Raw genomic sequence first — 18852 nt, 5'->3', positions numbered from 1 at the left:
CTAAAGAAACCACACAAAACCAGAAAGTGTACCAATCACTAATAGTATAGCACTATGGAAGTCCGAGTATCGAACACAAGGACACTTGAAAACGTTAATGATACTTAACCCTAACCAAGACTCACCTAAGAATATTTAAATGATTTTTAAGATAATTAACTACTTAGCCTAAATTACTTTAACTAAATTAATTAACTAGACTTAACTTAACTTAACTTAACTAAACACTTGAAACTTAGAAACTTAATTGCAATCGGAGAAAACGTCTACCTAGGTAAGAATCATATGAAGGTATAATAAGCTAATGGATTGAGGATTCTCACGACACCGGTTCCTAAGGATGACACAACTAAGGTTCACTCAAGAAAGCTAGATCGCCTCTCAGTCTCACTAACAAACTCTAACTTACACTTAGTTGATTTTAAGAACAAGCCGGGAAACGAATTGTTAAAGTGCTCTAATGTCGACTCTCCTCTCGGTCTCACTGACACACTACCCTAATGGAGACGAATACTACGCAACCAAGGATAAAGGAACAAATTAGTTTAACTTAAATTAGATTAACTAATCGCTCAAAAACCCAAACTCGACAAGAACTGAACCTGCTCTCGCGCGATCTTAATCCTAACAAGTAAAAGCTATGAGACGAGTTTACTTCTTATCACCTCTCGGTCTCTAAAAAGTTGCCTACCCGCTGAATATAATCAATTAACTTACCCACTTAAACCCTACGGTTGTACACCCCGCAAACAAACCCTAAACACAAAGTAAAGAGTCTAAACAAGCAACAATCAATCAAAACCGATTCAATCAATCAAATCAAGAGGTATATGAGTGTAATTAATAAATTCAAAGCCACTAAACACAATCTAATGCAATGTTAAACCAAACTTTTCATTAACAATTCAAGTCATGATAATCAACAATCCATATTACTCATTAAAACCTAACAGTAAACATCTAACCTAGGTAGAACTAACACGTTTAGCCAATCATAATCAATGAACAATAGATTAAATAGATATAAATGATAAACATGTTCATATAAATCTGATTACAAAAGTTTTGAATGCTTAAAAACCAAAAACGAACTCACAAACGTTAAAATAGTCAAAACCGACAACCGAAGGATAAAAGATGGAACCGTAAGCTTGTCCTCCTTGGTTTCTCCTCTAGAGCAGGTGTGGGATGGCTGGAAAATATGTTCTCAAATCGTTCATAGGGTATAAACCCTTTATATCTGTGTTTAAACACCTCATTCTTAATATAAAATAGGTTAAAATAAGCCCATAAGGCCCACTAGAAGACAAAATAGTCGATTTTATGATTTCTGGATGTTCTTGGCAGCCTTGGTACATGTTGGAATCTAACACATGCTTCTTGAATGGTATGACCTGGTCGTGTAGCTCGAACATGACATTTTCTGATGTTTTTCAACTTTCAGCTCGATTATCTTCGTTTTTGCGTACCGGCTTCATCAGAGCTCCGTTTTAGCTTATTCTTTTTTCATTTGACTCGTTTTCTCACTCTCTTCAACATGGGACCTATCACATACACAAACATGTAATTTCATGCAAGAATAACAAAATAATCGTTAACATTTAAGCACAAAATAACATAAAAACTATTAGGAAAACATGTATGTTTTACACCACATCAAAGCTTATTTATCACAGGTTGCATTTTTACTAAGAGTGTTCACATGCATACATCACTGGTATGATCAAATATAAAACCGAGTGTGAGTGAACATCGTGAGAACGTGACATTTTGCATAAACGGAAGCTCATAAAAACAAAAGTTCCCTCTTATTTATCACTAACATAAAGATTGGTTATTTTGTTTCATCTTCTTGGAGCTCACTTAAGGGATAGCTATAATCTAAATTTGCTATTTTTAGAGGTTATTTATGAGAAGATTGCTTGAGGACAAGCAATGTTCAAGTGTGGGGATGTTTGATGCACATAGAAATAGACATATTTTTGGCATCAAATAATCTCTAAAAACTGCAATTTCTATCTAATAACATAGCATATAAGGCAACTTATCATAATAAAACATAATTTCAGGTGAAACCAAGCCCCAAACGAAGAAACAAGCAAAAAGACGAAGAAAAACAGAAGAAAACACAAGAAAACAAAGAAACACGCCCCCATGTCTCAAGAAACACGCCTCCATGCTTCTAACCCAAGAAAAGACAAAATCTGGAAGCAAAAGCACGGGGCCGTGGATGAGAATACAGAAAAAACAAAGAAGAATTGAGCGCATGTCACTAAAAAACACGGGGCCGTTCCTACTAACCACGGGGCCGTTGCCACCTCACAGAAAAGACAAAACAAATCTGGCACATGTCATAAAAATGCACGGGGGCGTGCTCATCAAGCATGGGGCCGTGCCTCACTATTCAGAATGCCTATAAACAGTGGCTCATGTTGCACTCATTTGGTGTGCCTTGAAAAGAGTTCTCTCCGGTTTTCACTTATAAAAACACACACTAACACTCACTTTGAAGATTTAGTGAAGAGTTTGAAGGCTTGGAGGTCATCACCATCAATCATCATCATCAACCATCATTACCATCATTAAGAAGAAAGATTCATCTACATTTGGTTAGATTGTTCTAACTTAATCATGTATTTGTTATTATCAATCATCTTAATGCTTATCATCTTGCTCATTATGAGCTAAAACTCCTTTTATCATCTAAAATCTATGAAGAAGCTTTGTTTTACTTGATAATTAATTAAGATATGTGATGTAGTCTAGTAAAGTACATGGTTATATTACAATTATCTTTTGATGAGAAATGTTTCACCATCTTAAATCACTAATTCAAAGTTGGTGGTTGTCAATTCTCAATGGCAATCGTACATGATCGATTCATGTTCTTGAAAGATAGAAATACTTTGATACATTATCAAAACATGGATCCTTATATTGTACTTAGAAATGATGAGATATAAGTTATGATGTATTTTTCTAAACCTTGGTAATCCGAAAATGGCTTTGCTTAGGATATCAAATTAGTTAAAGAAACCATATGTTAACAGAATGTGTAATTATAACCTACATAAATCAACCAAGGGGAGGTTGTGTGATGAACTATAACCACCCGAAGTTGTTAGAATTGGTATTTGAGAAATCGAAGTCAATCCTAATCTTTCTACTTTGCGAAACTACTTGCCAACTTAAATTGGCATCATTGAGATGGTATGACATTAGGAAAGGGTGGTATTAAAATGCACATACTATATCCTTAGTGCCGAAGATGCTCACTTAAGGTTTAAGGAGCTATCTATCATATATTGCTATGTCAAGTTTATCACATGTCCAAATATTAATTATCAATGTTAAAATGGAGTGGATTCTTGATCTTAGATGGTAACCTTCGCATAATTGAACAACTCGTTTAGAATTTCTTGCTTGGTCACCTATATATTATATATAAGTATTTACATTTTATAAAAAGTTAAAAAAATTAACCCCAAAAATGATTAAAACCTCTGACTAAAGCAAAACATCGATATTATTAGAAACCTTTGTGTCCACGGATCGATACTTGGTTCTTACCAATACTATTCTACGTATACGATAGGTACACTTACCTATTCTGTGTGTGTTTAGTCTTTGTACAAATCACTTTTATAAATTTAAAACACGATCTTGTGCAAAAGCAAATCATCCCATCCTTTTATATTTCACACCACACGCACGCATGCATCAATTGTTCTAGTTTGATCATGTGTTTGTTATCTTCATCTCTTTTAATTTTCATAACCATGCTCATTATGAGCTAAACTCCATTTACCATCTAATTTTTATGAAAAAGCTTTGTTTTATTTGATGATTATGTTGAAAATGTGATTTAGTGTATGGTAAACTAAATGGGTATTTTGCAATTATCCTTTGATGATGAAAAATGTTTTATCACTTTAACTTAATACATCAAGGTTGGTGATTAACAATCATTCATGATTCACTCATGTTCTTGGAAACTATAAATGGTAAAAAGAATACTTTGATAACTTATTCAAGATAAAACATGGATCTTTATATTGTATTTAGAAATGATGAGATATAAGCTATGATCTATTTCTCTAGTTTTGATAATTCTGAAATAACATTGTTAACACGATTGCTTAGGTTATTATGCTAGTTAAAGAAATCATATGTTAATGGAATGTGTAATTATAACCTAATTAAATCAACCAAGGGGAGGTTGTGTGACTAAACTATAACCACCCAAAGTTGTTAGGATTGATATTTGAGAAATCGAAGTCAATCCTAATCTTTCTGCTTTACTAAATTGCTAGCCTACTTAAATTGACAATCTCGTGGTAGTACGAGATTAAGCTAGGATGAACTTTAAAATATGCATGCTACTTTCTTTTATGTCATAGAATATGTTCACATAGAAATGAGGGACTATTTTATCATATATCATTATGGAAAGTTTATCACATGTTTAATTATTAATCATCGAGGAAGAATGGAGTGGACTCTTGATCTTAGATGGTAACTGATGCGTGTTGCGTAGCTTGTATAAATATGATAGATTGGATGATGATTGCTTTTGCACAAGATCGTGTTTTAAATTTATAAAAGTGATTTCTACAAAGACTAAACACACACAAAATAGGCAAGTGCACCTATCGTATATGTAGAATAGTATTGGTAAGAACCAAGTATCGATCCGTGGACACAAATGTTTTTAATAATAAATCGTTGTTTTACTTTAATCGGAGGTTTTAATCATTTTGGGGTTAATTTTTGAACTTTTTATTATATATAAATACTTATATATAATATATAGGTGACCAAGATGAGAGATTCTAAATATGTAGTTCAATTATAGGAAGGTTACCATCTAAGATCAAGAATCCACTCCATTTTAGAATTAATAGTTAATATGTAAACATGTGGTAAACTTGCCGTAATATTATATGATAGATAGCTCCTTAAGCCTTAAGTGAACATCTTTGATAAAAAAGGAGTAACATGCGCATTTTAAAGTCCACCCTTTCCTAATGTCATGTTACCTCAAGAATGTCAATTTAAGTTGGCAAGTAGTTTCGTAAAGTAGAAAGATTAGGATTGACTCTGATTTCTCAAATACCAATTCTAACAACTTCGGGTGGTTATAGTTCATCAGATAACCTCCCCTTGGTTGATTAAAGTAGGTTATAATTACACATTCAATTAACATATGATTTCTTTTGTCGGGTCCCTGATTTCAGCTGGATCTTACTTTAATCATGTCATAACTCACACAAATAGATATGTCGACAAGGGAGTTAATGACGGGTTGCTATATTTAGAAAGATAACCGTTTGTTAAAGGCGGAATCAATAACAAACATACGGTTGCTTTATCAATATTCAAAGGTAACCAACACGAACAAGATTCACTCAAAAGATTTCCATTTATATAATATTAATCATACAAACGATAATCTATTTAGGGTTTCTTGAAGGAAGGTTTATCTGTACGAATCCTAAGACAGCCGTCACCCTCAATAATATTATTTCTTATCCAAAAGCTGTAAAGGCTCGGATTCGCTTGTCCTTGGGCGGCGTGCCCTAAACATCCTATTTATAGGCCAGCCACCCTAATACAGCTGTCATTCCTTCTAGAAACCCCAAACATAAATACATATTCAAATTACATAATCACAAAATATTCTAAGTGTAAAACAAGTCTTTCGGGTATGCTTTGTAACAATATTCATTTCCCAAGTACGTTGTGTACTCTGCCATCCTTCAAGACTTGGTAACAAAGAAGTGTGATTGGATCAGTTTCTGGGTAGACTTTACTTAGAGGAGTATTTTACCAAGTAAAATACTCACCGGGTAGACTTTAATCTTCTTGACTTTGCCAGACTTTGCCCGATAAACCCTTACGAGCAACCTTATTCTTCAATGGTCCCTTCAACTCTGTTGCTATAAAAAACTTATTAGCGAAGTGTGCTCGGTAGCACTGTTCCTTGCTTGAGTTGAACCTTGCCCGATGATACTTAAGATATATCATTATTCATCAAGTTTTCCTGGACCAATCATTATTATCAATACCTTGCCCGGTCTTCCAATCACTTGGTTTCTTGAGCTTGGTTAGCCAAGAGGTTACTTGGAGATAAACCTTACTCGGCTATGAAGAACTAACTTGCTAGACAAAGTGATCCTTGCCCGGGAATATACTAAATAGTAAACCTTACTCGGTAATACAATAATTAGTGAACCCTTCTTGGATAATCACTTAAGAAGAATTCTAAAAGATAACCTTGCCCGATAGGCAAAATATCGTACCCGGCTAAGTAAAAGCTTGCTCGGATGTCTAATATGTGCCCGATTCCATACTTAGCGAATTCTGAGGAGGTTGAGAAGATTCCAATCTTCCAAATATCTTTCCTAGGTCAAATCTTGACTCAACAATCTCCCCCTAGATTGGAACACCTCAGCTGTCCCAAAACACCTCTAAGGTTACATACACTTAGTCAAAAATACAAATCAAATCATAATAAAAGTACATATTCATATCATAAACAAGTTACATATTCAAAATTCTGTCCGAAGACATTACATAGCAAAGCCTATTCTATGAATCTTGTCTCTTCCTTGCGTTGTGTGTGGCTTGTGTTCTATTGATTATCACAGATGCGGTTCTTTGCTTGAAGATATTAAGAATTTGGTAATGAATGTGACCTTCTGGAATAACCAAATCCCTTATATCCATCAAATCTTCATTATGCAAGTAGGTCAAGTCTTCATCTCCCTTGATTATCCCCAGTATTTTTCCATCAGAGTTTTTCAGCAAGTAATGGCCAACATTTTCTTTGTACTCAACTTCAGTTATAATGCCATTTTTTGAACTGTGTAGTTGGGGCGAGTCATTATTCTTTCAAGGCTTATGCATGTGTTCATATTTGACAATGGATTCCTGTCTCTGACATTTATCTTGTAGTAAAGTTCAGCACTATCCATTTTCTTTAACTTATTAGATCTTCTTGACTTGTGAAGTTGAATCATTATCCAACTTCTCTTTTCTTTTAAGAACTGGAATCCCTTGTCAGCTTCATCCTTCAAAAACTTTGAGAGGTCATTCATTTGCCTTTCTGCCAACCTGTTTCTATCTCTATAATCATACAAGTTCAGCGTGGCCATTCTTTCAAGTTGTTCATGAGTGTACTCATAGAAGTCACTTCTCACAACTATGCTTCTCAATTTTCTGCTCTCCATAATCACTCTCAAACATTCAGATACAAAATCATAGTAGAGCTCTCTTGCAAGATCCACATCTGATCGTGGTCTTGTTTCGCTTTGTGGTACAGAACTACTTGATTCACCTCTTCCACCTCTTGGATGTCTTCTTGAGATTGGAGGTCTGAATGGAATGGATTTCTTGGGTTTTCCAGGCCTCAAGTTGAAAGTTTTGATGTAGATGGCCTCTAACATCTCAAATGGAAGGTTAGCTAGTTCAACAATATCCTCTCCAGCTTGTTCTTTGAGAGTCCACAACATTTTAGCCACCCCAGGATTGTTTGACAGTCCTGCAGGCACAAACTCTCCAGCCACAAAGCTTCTAGGGTTCTCAGATTCCCTTATAGCCTTTTCCCACTCTGCCTTTTGAATATAGAATAGTTCTTTCAAGTCTTCCTTTTATAACGCATTAAAATCTGCTTCACTCATTCCCCTTTGATTAATCATGACCCCTCTTAAAATATTTATCATTTCTTCATTCTCCCAAGGGACAATAGGTTCATCTTCAGGTTCAGGTTTGACTTCTTGTGGGGTTGGGATTTCGTCTGATTTGACCTATTCTTTCATTTTCTCCCTCAAAGTCTGAATTCTTCTTTTCTTTGCTGGAGGTTCAACAGATGTTTCAGATTGTTTGGTAGACTTCTCAGTTTGTGCTATTTTCAGTTTTTCTTTTCTTTTCAACCTGTTGTATTGGTCCTGTATAGATTCTCTTGACAGGCTTTCTACAACATCAGGCTTCAACCCTCTTTCTAGTAAGTACCCAAACATACCTCCAAATTTCTTCTTCAAGGCTTCAATCTTTTCAATCTCATCATTTTCTTTGACATATTTTTCTTTTACTTTCTCTCTTTCACTGTTGTAGAGTTCTTGAAGCTTGTCAAAGTTGAAGTCTATCAAGTCCTTCTCTGAATACTTTCTCTATTTCTGACTATCTCTGTTCTTCTCTTCCATCTTTTTCTTGAAACCATCCTCTCCTTGTCCAATTTCCTTTGCAACTGATCATCATCAAGATCAACTAAAGCTTCAAAACTTATGCCATACCTTCTCAACTTTACAACCAATGGATGTTTCCTTTTGGCTTCCCTCATACTCAACTCAATGTTTGCTCTCTGCTCATTAGTCATTACAACTTGTGGTGACTCAACATTAACAGCTTCACCTCTTTTCCTTTGATCATCATTGTTATCATCATCAGACTCCTCAGATTCATCCTCCTCTTCAGTTGAATCATTTACAACATCAATCTTGGGTTCATCAGAAGGTGGATGATCTGGATTTGGTTCAGTTCTAATAGGAACATCAGGAACACCTTAAACCCTTTCTCCTGGTTGCAAGGTCTGCAATGGGACTGCCCTGATAGGACTTACATCATCATATGAAGTTTCAACAAAGTATTTGTTTTTCTCATCCCACTTTCCCTTCTTTGTAGATCTCTCATCTTCAGATTGCACATTTGATCTTTTTCTCCTCGTGTAAGTCTTAGCAAATCTTTATGAATCTTGAGATTGAGTCACATTTACTTTAGGCCAGCTTTCAGTTGGGTTTTTCTTTAAATCTTCCCTGACCTGCTCAGCCCATTTCTTGGCAGCCATTGAAGCAATGGACTCACCAATTTCTTCTTCAATAATCACATCAGTATTCAAATTGGTAGGTTCAGTAGTTTCTGTGGACTTACTTTCTTGTTGATTCTGGGATTGAAACATGCTAACCACCACAGCTAAGGAATTGTCAGCTTCCTCAGCTCTGTTCATCGTAATCAGTGTTTCAATTGCTTCTTGATCAGCCACATCATCAATGATTTCTTTTGAAATATTGGCTTGTTTGATCAAGGCTTCCTGCTCTGCCATTTCTTCTGAAGTCAGGGTTTGGGCCAGTATCTCCCTATCCCTTGTCTCTCTTAAAATGTTCTCTTGTTCTCTTAAGGCAGCAGCAACATCAATAGCATCATCTTTAAACAACACATCTTTTTCTGGATATGCCTTAACAGGCTCTTCTTCTATAACCTTTTCTTTGCCTTTATCCATCCTTTTAAGCCGTTCTTCCTCATCTTCATCAGATTGTCTATAGTTATCAATCTCCTTCTCAAGTGCTTCTAATTCAGGGTCATACTCTACCCTCTTGGAGCTTTCAGGTTGCTCAACTTCAGTAGTAATTGGCTCCTCAGTAGCAGTAATCCCTTGAATAATTTCATCAGTTTGAGTTTCAGTTACCACATTAGTGACCATATCAGCGGTAGTCACTATCTCTTCATCATTAGCCTTTTCAAGTTCATCTTCCTTCTCAACATTCTCTTCACACCATTCAACATTCATTATTTCATCATTATAGTCATAATCTTGCTCTCCAACATCTAATTTGTCACCTTCATACTCATCATCTTCAACTCTCCTTTCCTCACTCTCTTCATCCTCACTATCATAAGCATTCACAATCAATTTCAAAGCATTTACTGTTTCAACCCTTGTATCCATCTCCTTCTCAGTTTCAACATTTTCCCTTGAGACAGTTGGCATATTTTCATTCTCCCCCTGTTTTGGGGGAGCCGAGGTCTTCTCAACCTCCTGCTCCAGGGACTTAATTTTCAATTCAGCTCTCACCAACTTCTCTATCAACATAACATTTTCATTGGTCACCTCCTCATTCCTTCTCTTCAATTCAGCATTTTCTTTTAATAAGTCCAGGTTTCTTAGCAATAGGTCCGTGTCAGAATGTGGGATGTAGGTGGTGATGTAGAAAACGGTTCATGCTCAGGTGGTTCTTGGGTTGTGGTGTCAGTTTGGAATATGGATAGTGGTGGTGATTGTGTATGAGGTGGGCTTGGAATAAAAGCATCTGAGTGAATTGGGCTAGATGTTGGTGGTGTTTGTGGTGTTGGGGATACATGAGATGATGTTTCAGGTTGGAATTGGCTAAGGGTGTGAGGTGGGGATTGAGTGGTTTGATGTGGTGGAGATTGTGGTGGTGATGGTATAATGGGTTGGTCAATGAGTGGTGGTGATTGTGGTGGTGTTGGAATGTGCTGTTCTGGTTGCTCAGGTTGCTCCCCCTGATCATGTGCACCAACAATCATGGCTCCTCCAGCTCCTCCTTCATCTCCATCATTAGCATTATTCTCTCCATCAGAGTCATCATTATCACTTCCAGACACATCTTCCCTCCTTCCTCCTCTGAGCTTAACTCAGGCACTGGCATCACATTCAAGTCATGGTTCAACAACCATGGCAAGATTTCAAATGGGACATTTGAGTCATATCTATTAGCAACACCCGGATTTCTGATCCTTCTGTATGTGTCACGATTCTGCAGTAGGTGTGTAATGCCAACAGTGGGTAGATCTTGTAAGTCACTGTTGAAGATTATCTGTAGGAATCTTGGGTATTGCAAGAATCTATCCTTTTCAGCCTTCTTCAAATTTGCTACCAATCCTTCAAATACCATCTTTGAAAAGTTGAAGGGTAGATCATACATAATTCCAACAGTGGAATTTGCCAAATCATGACTCATCAAAGTCCATGATCCTTTCCTTGGGGCGAATCCATGTATCACAGATGGATAAGAAACCTATACAACATAGGGAACATCCCCTTTTGAAACTGTCCATCATGTATAGTTCCTTGATAACCCATCGTCTGCTCAAATATCCTCATCAAGTGAGTTGTATTGAAGTTTATTGAGTTATGATCATCATCATTCAACCGCAAGCTGAAGGTTCCCAGCCGGATCTACACAAGAGTATCTCGTAACACGAGGGTGCAGAATCCCCACGTATACGATACGAGTGTTAAGACGATAAACACGTTGAATCTAAACAAACACACTAGTATATATGATAATACTTGTTATGTTGCAAGGCGTAATAACCAAAGAAACAAACATGTGACTCAGAGAATCACCCAAAACAGCCATTCAAAGTCTTGCCTAAAGAGCCGAAGTTAGAGTTTATATAACTCGACAACTTCGCCTAACATACTAGGCGAAGTTATCCTAACTTCTCTCTAAACCAAGTTCGCTAAAACAAAGGCGAACATATAAGAACAAGTTCAACACAAAACGAACAATATAAACGATTACATACACAAATTTGTTGTGCTTCGACTATATCGTCAGTGGAGGAATCAGAGACAGTTCCCTCAGAATCTGCCACTGATGTACCTACTATGGAAACATTTACACCGGGCACCTCAACCACTGAGGCTTAAACTTCAGCAGCTAGATCAAGCCTTTCCATATCAAAGAACCCTTGCCCTCCAAAGGCAACTTCAAGATCAACCTGTTCTTCTGGAGCTTCCACAGGGTCTACAAGAGGTGGTTGTTGTACCACAGGAGGTTGACCGACAGGAGGTGGTGGTTGAACCACAGGAGGTGGTTGAGGGATATCGGCCTGTTGCGGTGCCGGATCCATAAACTCATCTTCTGGAGGAGCAACATATGCAGGATTCATTAAGTAACCAAACAAGGCAGTGTGCCTCGGACGAATTTCAGGCTTACTACGAGCACTCGATGACTTACATTGCGCAAAGATTCTCTTAGAAACACTCTCCACATATTAAATAGGACGTCGTTGTGGCAGATTGGGAGCTACATGATTTAGAATCATCTGTAAGAATCTCGGGTACATCAAAAATCTTTCCCGTGCCACTGCACGTCTCTGACGATCAATCTAATAAAATATCATCTGGCTGAAACTATAAGGCTTGTTGTAGGTTAAAGCAGTCATAGCCGATTGCATCGTCGCACCCATACCATCTGTACCAGCCTTGCGGTCAGACATGCACACAATCAGAACATGCATTAAAACCTGCACTGATCTAATAAAAATCCCTTACACCTCTGAGAATCTTCCAAAGGTCCTGAATACCCCATACGAACAAAAGCACCATTGCTGAAAGTAGCCGAAAAATCTATGGGATCCTCAGTCGTCTAACCCCCAAACTGTAAGGCTTCCCTTATTTGATTTGCCGAGAATTGTTCCACCTGATTATTGACAGTGGCATGCATAACTGGAGGTTCAACCCTACAGTCATATTCAACGGTTCTCCAAAAGTCTTCAATATTCGGTAGTGAAATTGGAAGAGTAGTAGTAATGGCATGAAAAATATGTGAGCGAACAAGAAATAAGATGATATCACGATAGTCCTCAATTCCACGAGTATCCGGATCCAGGGTGATATACATGTTGTGACCCGGAAAAAACTGTCTCTTATCATCTCCACCTTCATCACCACCAGTGCCACCAGCACCTGCTACCGCAGCCATATCTGCAAAACAAACGAGCCAGATCTGATCAGTATGATAGCAGGTTACAATTTCGCTCTGCATGGAACAGGCGAAGTTTTTAGCGATGTTAAGTGGTAGGCGAAGTTAGTCTTAACTTCGCCGAAACCCTAACTTCGCCACATAAAGCGGCGCATGATTCACACCCAGTTATAGCTAAGAATGGCCGATCAGATAGTAGTAATAAGACAAGAGTAATGCGATTGAAGTATCAAAGAACTAAGTATCATCAAAAGTGTCTTCAATTGGACCGACATAGTGTCAAGAGGGTTTGATACAAAACGAGTTCAATACCGATCATTGTGGATTAAATTACCATACATAAAGGAAGAATTATGTGGCACTATGATGTGACGAACCTTTTAACACAGAGGAAAACAGATTATAACGAAGTTTGATTCAAGTGAAAAGTTCGCCGAGGGTTAATGGTAGGGGTTTGGACAATAGTTTGACCAAGGTTGACCACCCCTTCACTTTATATAGTTTTAGAAAAATCCCAGGGGCGAAGTTAGTTTAGCTTCGCCCTTAAGCAACTTCGCCCCTTAGTCAACTCATAGTCAATTTCGCCCTTCATCTAACTCCGATAATAGCGAAGTTAATTAAAATTAAGTTAGAAGATAAAACGATCAAAACAAGTAACCAAAAGTTTAAGAAGTTAAACCATAAGGCAAAAAGCATAACAAAGGTTAAATAACTAAATAAACGGGATCAAATTTCAGTCTTGCAGAAACCCAACGTGTTTTTAGAAAAGATTCTAACAGGATTCATATTGATTAAGTGGCCGTAACAGGTTGTAGGCAGGTATAAAACTTAGTATGGTTTTCATTGCTTCTGTGATACGGATTAGGTTCAATTAAGCTCAAAATTTAGATGGATATCACATGAGATATTGTGATGCCTCCTATCTATTCTCAAGGCGTATTTAGCTCTCCCCAAGTCACCCCGAGTTGACTTCGACCCGTAATGTCTGATTAATCAACATTCACATGTCGACCTTCCGATTCGTCTTCCCGATCTTTCTTATGCTTTGAATTATGCTTTCTTGCCTCTTTCTTGATATATGTAATCAGATAATCTTCATAAGGCTCAACGATAATAACTAAAGTAATTTTTTTTTTAATCCAAGCTGCAAGTCCCGAATCTGGATCACTGCAGAAACATAACATTATCTTCGCGGGAATCAGAACACTCACGGGCTCGTGTATGACTGGGTAATCACTTTTCTACCTATCATTCGGAAATATGTATGTGGAGACATGCACAACTCAAAATGATTCTCCACAGTAAGTCAAGAAGATGTAGTTTGTATCACTTCTACTTTTACGCACCATAGAAAGCTACCATAACATACAATGACTGTTCTAGAGTCTTTTAGGCTTAATAACTTCACCGGTTAAGCACACAAAATAAGTTTATCTATCACTTTCCAAGGTTGGATCAATTTTCATTTTAACACCAATAAAGAAACTTCTTGAAAAGTTATAGACTGAAAAATTATATCATTTCCCTAAAAAAATTTTAAATTCAGACGCCCCGATCAAGTCAATGTCTTTAGGTAAACGGCTATCCTGAAGATCCAGTGGATCCGCCGGACCGACCACATACGAATATGTGTCCCTCTGACTAAGTATGAACGACTAATTTTAAGCGAAAGAATAAAAAAACCATCATAAACCGCCCCGGTCGCTTTCAGTTATCTGGCTAATGGCTATCCTTATAGTCTACATGTAGCTGTAAGGACCAAACATATTCATGGAATATGTCCTTCAAACTTGAGCAACCGACATAATTTTAAGCGATAGTGATGTTTTTTTTAAAGAAGAAAACAAGGTTACTCGGGATTGATCATCCCATTTAGCTCAACAAGGTTCTGAAAACGGGATCGGTCAAACGCTTTGGTAAAAAGATCGGCAAAATTATCAAGTGAGTCAACCTTTTCAAGCATAATTAATTTCTTTTCAGCACAATCCTGTATAAAATGATGACGGATGTCAATATGTTTAGTTTTACTGTTTTTAATGGGATTGTTAGTTACTGAGATAGCAGCAGTGTTATCAATGCAAATAGGAGTTTGAGTGAAATTCAGACCATAATCGCGCATTTGTTATTGTATCCATAAAACCTAGGAGCAGCAGTTTGATGCTGCCACGTATTCTGCTTCGCATGTGGAAATGGCTACAGAGGTCTGCTTCTTGCACTGCCACGACACCAATCTTCCTCCGAGAAACTGACATCCATCTGTTGTTGACTTCCTGTTCTGATTGCAACCTCCATAGTCAGAATCGTTGTATGCTACCAAATCCAGTTCTCCCCCTTTCGAGTACCATAGTCCCAACTTAGGCTTTCCTTTAAGATACCGCAAGATTCTTTTCACCCCCTTCATGTGTGATTCCTTCAGTTTTCCTGAAAACGAGCACAAAGACAAACTGCAAACATAATGTCAGGTCTAGATGCAGTTAGATACATTAAAGAACCTATGATTGCCCGATATTGAGTGGGATCCAAATCTTCATCACTGTCGGAATCAGCACCCAATTTGTGGTTGACGCAGATTGGAGTGTCAAATGGGGTGCTATCATCCATCTTAAAGCGTTTAAGCACATCATGAACATACTTCGTTTGATGAATAAACATGCCATCTTTCTTCTGATCTACCTGCAATCCCAAAAAGAAAGTTAATTCGCCCATGGCGCTCATCTCAAACCTTTTCTTCATGACTGCTTCAAACTCCTGACACATAGTAACTCTTGAGGCAGTAAAGATGATATCGTCCACATAAACCTGAACAAGTAGAAAATCACCCCTTTCCGTTTGACAAACAAGGTACTATCGATCTTCCCTCTCTCAAACCCATTCTCTAGCAAGTAGTCTAACAAAGTTGCATACCAGGCTTGAGGTGCCTGATGTAGCCCATATAATGCTTTGCTCAGTTTGTACACATGATTAGGAAAATCTGGGTCAGGAAAACCAGGAGGTTGTTCCATATATACCACCTCATCAACTTTTCCGTTAAGAAATGTAGGTTCCTGGACGGATCGTACACGGGATGTCTCTAACAACGCAGGTGCGGAATCCCTGCGTAGGTAGATACGAGTGTAGAGAATATAGAGATCGAACACACAAGCAATAAACCAACCACGTTATATTGATAACAAACACGTGACCCGAGGTCACCGTTACAGACTATGACACGTAACTCGGTTACTGAAAACTGAAACGAAAACCCTAAACGAACAACCTTAAACTGTTTCGTCTGAAACAGTATATAAACACGACAACTTCGCCACAGGCGAAGTTGTCAATAACTTCGCTGATTCAACAAGTTCGCCATAGCGAACTTGTTGACAACTTCGCGCATTACAAAACAAACATAAACAAAACATAATTACATTACAGACTCGATTACAAATGCTAGACTATGAACTACTGACATACATGTACCAACAGACTCCCCCTTGGCAGTAGCTTCATATCTTGATCTTCAAATCTTGAGTCTTGTAATCTTTACCTCTACGCGTGCGCCCCTTCTCTCACACATACCGACACTACCCTTTGATATTTCCTAGCTTGATCCTTCCAAGCAGGAATGTAGAAGATCTTCTTCTCGTTGAGCACTTTCAAATCATCCTTCGATAGATTAACAAGATGCATCGGGTCGTACACCCGAAGTACTTCTTGTTCATCCTCATCTTCCATTACCGCCTCAGCTGTCTCACAATCCACGTACCACCATTTTAAATCTTTTAGGACGTTCTTGGGCATAACTTTCATCGGTACTTCTTTCAAATGACGGACTGGTTTATACTTCATTACCATCCAAGGTTTGCCGTCAGCCCTCATTCCACGATCTTTGTCTTCTATCAACTTTCCTTTTTGAGGCTTTAGGAGTTCAAACTTTTTGTCTTTAATGGCTTCTTTCCAGACGATCTTCCCAATGATTCTTGCCATATCATCATTACTTCTATTGATCAGCCCCAATCTCGCTAAATCTCTCACCTCACATTCTGGTAAGGAATTCAGAGATCTCAACAATCTCTTAAAGTACTGAATGCCGTCGTACCGTTTGATCACAAATAGTTTCAGCTCTTTGTCGTACAACCAGCATATGATTCCTTTCTTTGACTCTGCATAGCCCTTTATATTATAAGTCTTTCTGAACATCGTTGGCACTGCAGGCTTCTTGGTTTTAACAAACCACTGAGCACAGCCTTCTTTCCAGTTCGGCTGCTCCTCCCATACTGTATCTTCTATCACACTCTCATCCCCCAATTCTGATCTCTCAACAGCTGGAATCTCATGTTCCACTGACTCATCTACAATCTCACCTTCTTCTAACACATCTTCCACATTAATCTGTTCTCCAATCCTCTCAATCTCATCCATAGGCAACACGTCATCATCATCCATCAACTCATCGTCCTCCTCCTCATCCAACTCCTTCAACGCATCAATAACGTCTTCAACATCAGCGTCGTCATCCACAACTACAACATCATCACCAGCTGCATTTGTAGACTCCCCCTCAGTTGTGGAAGCTCCAAGAGCCTGAGAGGTTCTTGGCAGCTCATCACCTGCACCAGAAGGTGCATTGGGATCATCGTCATGATCTTCTCGTCTTTTCGTTCTCAACTCATCGCCCCTACACGACTTCTCCCCCTGAGATGCCAAGTAATCCTTGAAGGCATCTATTATTCGTCCATGTTCTACCAGGAGGGCAGCTTGTAGTCGATTGGATTCCACTAGGCGGTCAATAGTCTTTGACTGTTCAGCAACAATCCGCTCTAGCGAAAGAATCCTCTCGGTATCTGAAGTAGGCAATGGAGTTGGTGGAACATCAGCAGAAGTGACCGCAGGTGGTACACTTGGTAACCCTGCAGTAGAGGTGATTGTCGACTCCACAAACCGTGCAACTACCACCGGTGGATTAAGCGGTTGAGGTGGTAGGGACACAATTGTTGGTGCCGACGTCTCGATCGCTGAAACTTGTGCAGTAGTAGGAATAAGAGACATACCAGATAAGGCAGGTGGAGCAAAACGTACTAGTCTTGAAGATTCTCCAGCTCCCGAACCTATCCCTCTCTGTTCTCTTCTTGAGCGTCTTAGCACAATCTGTACTGCCTCCTCTTCATCCACTTCATCCTCATCCTCCCCCACAGTTCTCGGCCTCTTTCCCGTAGTCCGTTCACGAGACACCATAAGCCTTCTTGCCTCAGCAAACGTCTCGTCTAAATCAGAGTCAGCTACCGAAGAAGCTGCTCTGGTAACATCCATAAACTGAGGACCCGAGACATCCATATCAAACAAACCATGTCCACTAAAAGCAGCATCTAGATCAACGTTTTCAGCAGTGGACACAGCCTGAGATATAGTAGCTGGCACAGCAGCAGTAGATACAACAGGCGCAGCTGATACAGCATGAGGTGCTGCCGCCTGATGTGGTTGCGGATCCCTGAACTCGTCCCCTCCTGCAGGAACATACTCCGGGTTAATGAGATACCCGAAAAGTGGAGTATGCCTGGGACGCCGCTCAGGGTTGCTTCGAGTGCTCGACGTTCTGCACTGAGCAAAGATACGTTTTGTTACGCACTCAACGTATCTGATAGGGCGTCTTTGCGGTACAGACGGAGCGACATGATTGATAATCATTTGTAGGAACCGAGGATACATAATAAAACGCTCGCGCGCCGTCGCCCGTCTCTGACGATCAATCTCGTAAAAGATTAGCTGACTAAACGAATATCTGCGGTTGTAAGTCAGCGCAATCATAGCCGATTGCATCGTCGCACCCATCCCATCTGTTCCTGCCTTTCTGCCGGACATGCATACTATCAACACATGCATCAAAAAGCGCCATTGATCCAGCAGAAAGCCTTTCCTCCTCTGCGAGTCCCCCAGCGGACCCGAATAACCCATCCTTAAGTAAGCTCCGTCACGGAAAGGAGCTACGAATTCCGTTGGGTCGTCTCTCGTTTCATCACCGAACTGCAGAGCCAACCGTATGTCCTCCGAGGAAAACTGTATGTCTTGACCATTGACAGTTGCTCGCATCACTGGAGGCTCAGGTCTGCAATCATAATACACCGTCTGCCAGAAATCTTGAATGTTGGGCAGAGATATGGGTAGTGTATTAGTGATCGCGTGAAAAACTCGTGATCGTTGGAGAAATGTGATAATCTCCCTATAGTCCTCAACGCCTCGTGCATCTGGATCCAAAGTGATGTATTGGTTATGGGCTGGGAAGAATTGTCGTTGCTCATCACCATCATCACCTCCAGTACCTCCAACAGCAGCCATATCTGCACAAAACAAATCAAGTTAGAGACCA

This window comes from Bidens hawaiensis, unplaced genomic scaffold (genome assembly GCF_021521415.1).
Source record: "Bidens hawaiensis isolate Kalapana, Puna unplaced genomic scaffold, B.hawaiensis_p1.1 tig00419376_1, whole genome shotgun sequence".
Classification (NCBI taxonomy): domain Eukaryota; kingdom Viridiplantae; phylum Streptophyta; class Magnoliopsida; order Asterales; family Asteraceae; genus Bidens; species Bidens hawaiensis.
The sequence above is the reverse complement of the archived record's forward strand: the minus strand, read 5'-3'. Positions refer to the sequence as shown.